The sequence below is a fragment of the Orycteropus afer genome, unplaced genomic scaffold (genome assembly GCF_000298275.1).
Source record: "Orycteropus afer afer isolate SDZICR_OR568_19922 unplaced genomic scaffold, OryAfe1.0 scaffold00307, whole genome shotgun sequence".
Lineage (NCBI taxonomy): Eukaryota > Metazoa > Chordata > Mammalia > Tubulidentata > Orycteropodidae > Orycteropus > Orycteropus afer.
The window spans coordinates 1,789,625-1,798,279 of NW_006921894.1; the positions used below are offsets into that span (position 1 = coordinate 1,789,625).

At 39.9% G+C, this 8,655-nt stretch overlaps 1 protein-coding gene across 1 annotated transcript in view; it reads right to left on the minus strand.

Annotated features, from left to right (window-relative positions):
• CEP192 (centrosomal protein 192) overlaps positions 1–8,655 on the minus strand; it is a 308,440-nt gene that overhangs the window by 1,565 nt on the left and 298,220 nt on the right. The window lies entirely within an intron of this gene.

An 8,655-nucleotide genomic window follows, 5' to 3' on the forward strand; every position in this document is an offset into this window, starting at 1 on the left:
GCTATGAGTCGGGGCCGACTCGATGGCAAACAACAACAACAAAAAAACAATAAATGGCCTAAGTAGTATTTTGGAAGAATTGTTTTTGTCCATAAAATTGTCTCTCAAGAGTTTCAGGGTAAACCCTGAAACCAGAAGAATTAGATGGTACCTGGCTACAGCTGTCAACCACTGGGAAGCAGATCTGTGTAGGAGATCCTGGATACAGTGGGAGAACAATGTGGAAGAAAACTCAAAATTACAAAAAATAAATAAATAAATAAAAAAGATCAGACTTGGTCTGATAGAGCCAGGTGAAACCTGAAACTATGGCCCCTAGATGCCCTCAGGTCTGGAATTGAACTCACTTCTGTGGCTTCCAGCCAAATAGAAGATTGGCATATGGGCTGAATATTTACATCAGGTAGATACACTCCTTGGAGAGATCAAACATGGGAGAACAGAGGGCAGTATATGCACAGGGAGACAGCTTGGGGGGCAGGAGTGCATGAGAGGGACACAGGGAAGAAATGGCTATGGGGAGGAAGTGGGAGGAGAGCTGTTACATTGTGGGAAATTATTCTGTAAACTTTCACCCAGATCACAATACAAATTAAAAAAAAAAAAAAGAACTTCAAAATATACCTTTATTACCATGGTGAATAAGACTACATTACATGACTTGGGATGTGATGCCACTGACTTTACAGTTCTCAGAGGAAAGAACTTTCCTCAGAGGGAAGGTACTCTATCCCTGAGCCGTATCTCAGAGCAACATGTTCTAAAGTTTGGCAGTCAGAACTAATATGTACTTTTGCTACCAATGTCTTTTCTCGAAAAAGTCAGTACTGTGTTAGTCTTTTTGGTATACAACAGTACATTAAGCTAGATATTTAGAAAATTTAATGATTTCAAAGCCTTTTCCTGGATTTAAACAACATTTTTTTTTTTTTTTTTTGCTTGTTAAAGGTTGGGTTATTTTCCCAAAATGCGTAATATCTTATCTTCCCATGGCAAAGCTAATGTGTCTTTTTCTTTTTCTTTTTTTCGTAAAATGAAACCTAGCCTTATAGAATTGAATACCTACTTAATTTTCTCCTTCATGTAAGCATTTCAGTATTCAGAAGAATCTAGCACAATTTTCCAATTTAAGAGGCTTTGTAATTTATTAAAAATAGTATCTCAAAATAAACCTTCAGAAGATCCCATTAACATATTTCAATATGGAATATAGAATTGGTCTACATTCAACTGAGAAAGGGTTCTAAAAAATATATTGTGACAGATATATGTCAACTGCTTTAGATTTACAGAAACTTTGAATAAACTGGAATGCAACTGAGAAAGAATCATGAAATGAATAGCACTGTAAAACACTACCAGCAAGTTGGACATATCTAAAATAGTACTCTGTACTATTATTAAGGATTGTTTCTCTTACACACACACACCATACAAAGGAAAAAGGTAATAGTAAAACATGTTGAACCCAACAGAAAGGTCTAGTTCAAAACCTGTTAACAGTCAGTGACTAATTTTATAGCAAAGAGACATGAGCAAAAATGCAGTAACAGAGCAAAAGGCATTTTTTCCCACCTCATTTACTACATGTCTCTCAAGTTTAAAGGGCTTAGCAGAACCTACAAATTATATAAACAGTAATTTTTCTTTTTTCCTTTTAATTTAAAATGAGCATCTTCTGGAGGAAAAGACCTTCACAAAGCACATTCAAGGTTCCACCATTATCAAGGTAACAGAAGTTAGGAGTTCAATGATCATGTCCTTCCCTTTCCCACATCACAAAGTCTAGAGGTGGGGACAGAGAGTAAGTGAGGCCCATTAGCACACAGCTCAGCAGATATGGTATGTACCAAGCAAAAGATTACAAGGGATGCTTTTTGCATTTTTCAAAAAGATACAAAGATGTTAACCAGAATCCAAATAAAGAACCTTCAATAAAAACAGCTCCTTTAAACAACTGATTTTTTCCTTTCTCTATTATCTATAATCTCTCACTTTCAGAGGGCTCCACATCCCCAGTACACATTGTCTGGTAATTCTTTGGACTTGGGCATCTCTGCACTCTCCCCTGCCACTTCAGGGGAGAGGGGAACTCTTCTGCCTGGTTACACTGTGGTCAGCATACACCTCAGGTCATGCACCCATCCTTGTGCAGGGGTGCTAGAACTTCTGGGGTGCTCTTTCAGTGAGAAAACTTGCAGGTACCTGCAACCAGCTGTACCTGCACTTTCATAAGGCAACTACTACCTCATGTGTCCTACAGATGACCAAAGTTACATTATATCCCGGGAACTGCACAATTAGTGGTGTTATAGAGCAGACAGTGAACTAACAAATGAAAAAGAGATCCATGAAAGGCTGGGACGTGTTCTTAGGGTTCTAAGAAAAGGATGTATACCACTTCTTAAAGCCAGCTCACTACCTGCTCTCAATCAGTCGTTACATCTTGTGAACTCCTGTCAAAGTCACGGTCCAATATTTAAGACAAACACAAAAGCACTCAACATTCATAAGCAGCAGCACTACTAGTGACTTCAGGTAGAGACTCTCAACTGAGTTACTCTGACAAATTTTTGCTTCTTCTCTAAGGTTGATGTTATTTATTATAAAGAAGCCAGCATTTCTACTTTCTTTTATGTAAAATTTAAGCCTATGTATGTGTGATAAGGGAGCTCTGGTGGCATAGTGCCTACGGTATTTGACTGCTAACCAGACGGCTGACAGTTCAAACCCACCAGCCACTCCTTGGAAGGAAGGTTGGGCAATCTAGTTCCGTAGTGATACTGCCTTGGAAACCCAAGGAGGGGTCACTATGAGTCAGATCTGACTCCATGGCAGTGGGTTGGGTTTATGTGTGATGATAAACAAGTTTTCTATGAGTTAGAGTTTACTCAATTTGGTTAAACAGGTCTCAGAGTAAGTTCTCTGTATGATTTTTTTAAAATTGTTATTTGGGTCAAAGTTTACAGAACAAATTCAGTTTCTATACAATAGTTCACATACATTTTGTTTCATGACATTTACTACAATCCCCATAATGTAATGCTCTCTTCCCACTTCCTCTCTGTGGTTACTTTTTCCCTGTGTCCTTCTTTCCTATACATTACTGCTCTTTGAGCTATCTCCCTGTGCAAATACTGTCCTTCTGATCTCCCAAGGTTGAATATTCTGAGTGTACCTACCTAATGTAAATATTTACTTTATACACCTACTGTTTGGCTGGAAGTCACGGCAGTGAGTTCAATTCCAAGCTCCAAGGGAGACTAGGGACCATAGTCTTGGGGGTGTGACCAGTCTCTATCAGTAAGCTTGTTGCTTAAATGATTATGAGTGTCATTACACATTTTTCTCCCATTTTATTCAGGATCTCATACTTTGATCCGTTTCTGAGTAGTTGACAGTGGTAGCGGGACATCATCTAGTTCTTCTGGTCTCAGGGTTCTGTAGGCTGAGGTTTGCATGGTCCATTAGTCCGTACGCAACTTTGATTTTCTTCATTCTTCTTTGCTCCAGATGAGGAGAGACCAACTGTTGCATCTTAGATAGCTGGTTGCAATCTTTTCAGATCCCAGTTGCCATTCACCAAAGTATGATGTAGAACAATGTTTCTAAGTAGTATGTTATGCCACTTGAGCATGATATCCCCCACAACCAGGGTCCCAAGCCTGTGGGCCTAGTGACTCATTCTCTCAGGGTGTTTGGCTCTGGCTAAGAGGTTATCATAACTTTGCCCAGTTAGGTCTATTATATATATGGACATTCTTTATTCTTTTTTTTTTTTAATTGATTGATTGATTGATTTGGGTGAAAGTTTACAGAGCAAATTCACTTGCCATACAGTTCACATACACTTTGTCTCATGACATTGACTACAATTTACCACAATGTAATACCTCCCCTCCCACTTCTCCCCATAGTTAGCTCTTCCCTGTGTCCTTCTCTCCATGCATTCCTGCCCCCTGAGCTATGTCCCTGTGCACACAGCGCCCTTCTGTTCTCTCATGATTGTTCTCTCCAAGGAGGGTATCTACCTCAGGTAAATGTTCACCTCATATGCTTGTCTCTTATTTGGCTGAAAGCCACAGGTGTGGGTTCAATTCCAGACCTGAAGGGCAGTTAGGGGCCATAGTCTCAGTGGTTCCATAAGGGCCTATCAGACCAGAAAACTTGGTCCCTTTTTTCTTTTCTTCCCAAATGATTTTGAGTTTTGTTCCACATTGTTCTCCCACTCTGTCCAGGATCTCCTACATAGATCCCCCTCCAAGTGGTTGACAGTGGTAGGGAGGCACCATCTAGTTCTACTGGTCTTACAGTCATTTGGCTGAGGATCGCATGGTGTACCAGTCTCTTGGACTACTTGTTTCCATGAATCTTTGGTTTTCTTCATTCTTCTTTGCTCTGGACAAGGAGAGACCCATCGTCGCATCTAGATGGTTGGTTGCAAGCTTTTAAGATCCCAGTCGCTACTCACCAAAGTAGCAGGTGGAACAATGTTTTGTGTAGTATGGTATGCCAATTGAGCTTGATGTCTCCTGTGACTATGGTCCCGAGCCCACAGGTCCAACTACTTGCTACCTCTGAGTAACTGGCTGTGGCCAAGAAGTGACTACCACCTTGTCTCTTGTCAGCTCTACTATACACTTGGTAATTCTTGCAGAATATAGTAATACACTTGTAGAAATATTGTCTGACAATCCTACACATGGTCTTGGGCATACTCCCCTCTGCATAGATATACCTAATAGTTCAGCCTGTCCACCCATCTATCCATGTTTGCCTTCACTGACAACGCAGTATTGTATGTGCAAAAGGGTTCATCTCTGTTGTCCATACCTCCCATGTTCCTCTCTACACCTTCCTCTTCCTCAATGCCATCGTGTTGATTACTCACATTTAGTACATTGCCCTTCTCTTCACCCAAATCAATACTTGTCTCTACCTATCTAACAGTGTTCCCTCCCCTCCCCTCCTACTCCTGGTAAACAACAAAGAAATGTCCTTCCATATATTAGTAACAGACTAATACAGTATTTCTTCTTCTGTGTATGTGGACATTCTTACAGCACACACAAACATGTATGTGATTTTCTTCTTTGTGTTTTATCAAAATTAGATTGCCCCAACAAAAATGATTCAAATCAATTGAGTTGATATTAGAAGTTCCCAATATTATGTGTTTATCCTATAGTTCCTGGTAGTTAATGTGGATGAATATTTTCTGGAAACTCACATGACCAGATTAATGTAAGTATCTGCCATTAAAAACTGTAAGGTTATCTCATTTAAATCGATTTTCAAACAAAAAATTTTAAAAGTTCTATGTTGTTGTTACTGTTGTTGTTAGGTGCTGCTGTGTCGTCTCCAACTCATAGCAACCCTATGTACAACAGAACGACACACTGCCTGGTCCTGTGCCAGCTTCATGGTCCCTGCTATACCTGAGCCCATTGCTCCAGCTACTGTTTCAATCCTTCCCCTTTTTCGTTGACCCTCCACTTTACCAAGCATGATATACTTCCCTTCTTACAACATGACCAAAGTAGATAAGAGGAAGCCTGACGATTCTTGCTTCCAAGGAGCATTCTGGCTGGACTCATCGGGGCAGATATATTTGTTCATTCTTTTGGCAGTCCCTGGCACTTTCACCATTCTTTGCCAACACCACAACTCAAAAGCATCAACTCTTCTTCAGTCTTCCTTATTCATTGCCCAGCTCTCATGTGCATATGAGACAACTGAAAACACCATGGCTTATATAAGGTGCACCTTAACCTCCAATAAGATATCTTTGCTCTTCAGCACTTAAAAGAGGTCTTTTGCAGCAGATTTGCTCAATGCTTGCAATATGATACAATGACTGCTACTTCCATTGGTGTTGATAATAGAGTGAAGTAATACGAAGTCTTTGACAACTTTATTGTTTTCTCCATTTATTGTGAGGGTGCTTATTGGTCCAGTTGTGAGGACTTTTGTTTTCTTCATATTGACATGTAATCCATACTGCAGATTGCAGTCTTCCATCTTCATCAGTAAGTGCTTCCAGTCATCCTCATTTTCAGCAGGAAAAGTTGTGTTGCCAGCATATTGCAGGTTGTTAATGAGTATTCCTCCAATCTTGATCCCATGTTCTGTTCCACATAGTACACCTTCTTGGACTATCGGTTCAGCATACAGACTGAATAAGTACGGTGAAAGGATACAACTCTGACATACTCCCTTCTTGATTTTAAACCATGCAGAGTCTCCTTGTTCTGTTTGAACGACAGCCTCCTAGTCTATGTACAGGTTCCTCACGAGTACAATTAAGTGTACTCATTTAAAGTTCAAAGAGTATAGAGCAAATGAGTTCGGGCAAGATGGCGGACTAGGCAGAAAGACTGCACAGACCCTCTTCAACAAAGAAAATGGAAACCAATTAACACAGACACAGAAGATAATCCTGGACCCCTGAGCTTTGAAGGGAAGGATATAGAAGTGGACCAAACCCTAATTAGCAGAAGAATTTGCGTGAAAATACCAAAAGAGGAGACATATGGAGCTGCGGTCTGGCAGTGATCCTGAGCGACAGTGAAGGCACAGACAGCTTGGACATTCCCAAGTGGTGATAGGACCTAAGAATTAACCAAAAAATCACCCTGCTAGCTAGGGACTGCATGGAGAACTGTGCACAGTGACAGGGAACAAACGGAGAAGGTGAAAAGAAAGGTGGGCTGAACTGTGGACTTTTGCTGGTCCGGAGGGCACCACCATTTTGAAGGTTTAAAAAGCAGCTTGACTATTTTGGATATTTAAAGAGACAGCGCTCTAGCAGATTCCTGGGGCTTAAGAACACGTTCTGCATTCCAGCAACCCCAAGGACACTCTGGACCTGCAAGAATGAAAAGGTACAACATTGCTCTTGTTACTCTTACACCCCACACCCGCTTGGTGAAAAGAGGTGTGGCCATCGCCCACTCCCACCTACCTTCTGGGCCTACAGGAACTCCATCACAGTCTGTGTGCTCAGATGGAGCCTTGGTGCCCTGGCCTGTCCACCACGTATTTTTTTTTTTTTCTTTTTCACTTTCTGTTTTCTGCTGATTAGTTGGCTAGTATGTGTCTGTTTAAAAACAACTAATATTTTTAATACTTTTGTCCTCTTTATTATTATTCTTAATCTTCCCCTCCAAGGTCCTAGTTTTCAGCATTTTTTTTTTAAGTTTTTTTTTTCTCTTTTCTCCCTTTTTTCCCATGACTAACCCCATTCCTTGTTTTTCTTTTTGCATTTTTCCCATTTTTTTTCTTCATTTATTATTCTCTTCCATACTTTTTTGTCCTAATGCCCTATCCATAGATATTGCAGGTTTTCTTGTTTATTCTTCTTTATTTCCCTTTTTTCTATTTTTGGTTACTGTTCCTATTTTTCGTCCATGGGCTTTTAATTTTTTTATGGTTATTCAATTGTAATTTGTGTCTAACTGAGTGGAAGACAACAACAGTCCCCATAAGACATAACTACACCCACCACCTCCTGCAACTTCACTTACTGAGAACCACTACTGCCTTCTCCACCAACAGGCCACTGATAAAAAAGCACCAAGAGCCTGAATCACCCTTGGCTGCTCTTCACAAACAGTTAACACAGATCTAAATACAACAACGTCACGATGCCTCGGAAACAAGAGACCATCAGAGTCCAAACAAAAAAGCAGGATAAAGTGGCAGGAAAACGGAAAAGGATACACACCCAGAACACATCCCTGAGGAAGAAGCAGTACTGGAACTCTCTGATAAGGAATTCAAGAGAATTATCTTTAGGTATCTTCAAAGGATTGAGAGACAGACCAAAGAAAACACAGAAAAATCCTTAGAAGAATTTTGGAAGAACATACAAGAGCAAAATGACAAAATAAATGAAAAATTAGAAATGATTCTAAATCTACAGACAGAAATACAGAAGACTAATACTAAATTGTCAGAAATAGATAACACGTTGGAAGGGCAAAGGAGAAGAACTGATGCAATGGAAGACAGAATTAATAAGATTGAAGACAAATGCCTGAATACTTCTCTGGAAAGGGATCAATCAGAAAAAAAAATCAAAACAAAATGAAGAAAGCCTAAGGTTCATGTGGGATACCATCAAAAGGAATAACTTAAGTGTCACTGGAATTCCAGAACAGGTAGAAAAAACCAAAACCACTGGGAAAATTGTCCAAGATTTCCTCGAGGAGAACTTCCCTGATATGTTGAAAGATGAGAATATATCCATTCAGGAAGTCCAACAAACCCCAAACACGATAGACCCCAAAAGAAAATCACCCAGACACATCATCATCAAACTCCTCAAAACCAAAGACAAAGACAGAATCCTGAAAGCTCCATGGGAAACACAAAAAGTTACCTACAAAGGACAGCCAGTAAGAATAAGCTCTGATTTCTCAGCAGAAATCATGTAAGTGAGAAGGCAATGGGATGGTATATATATAACCCTGAAAGAGAAAAATTTTCAACCAAGAATTATATACCCAGAAAAATTGTCCCTCAATTATCATGGTGAAATAAGGAGATTTCCAGATAAGCAGAAACTAAGGGCATTTGTTAAAACCAGACCAATCTTTCAAGACATGCTAAAGGGAGTCCTTTGAACAGAGAACCAAAAATAGCAAATAACAA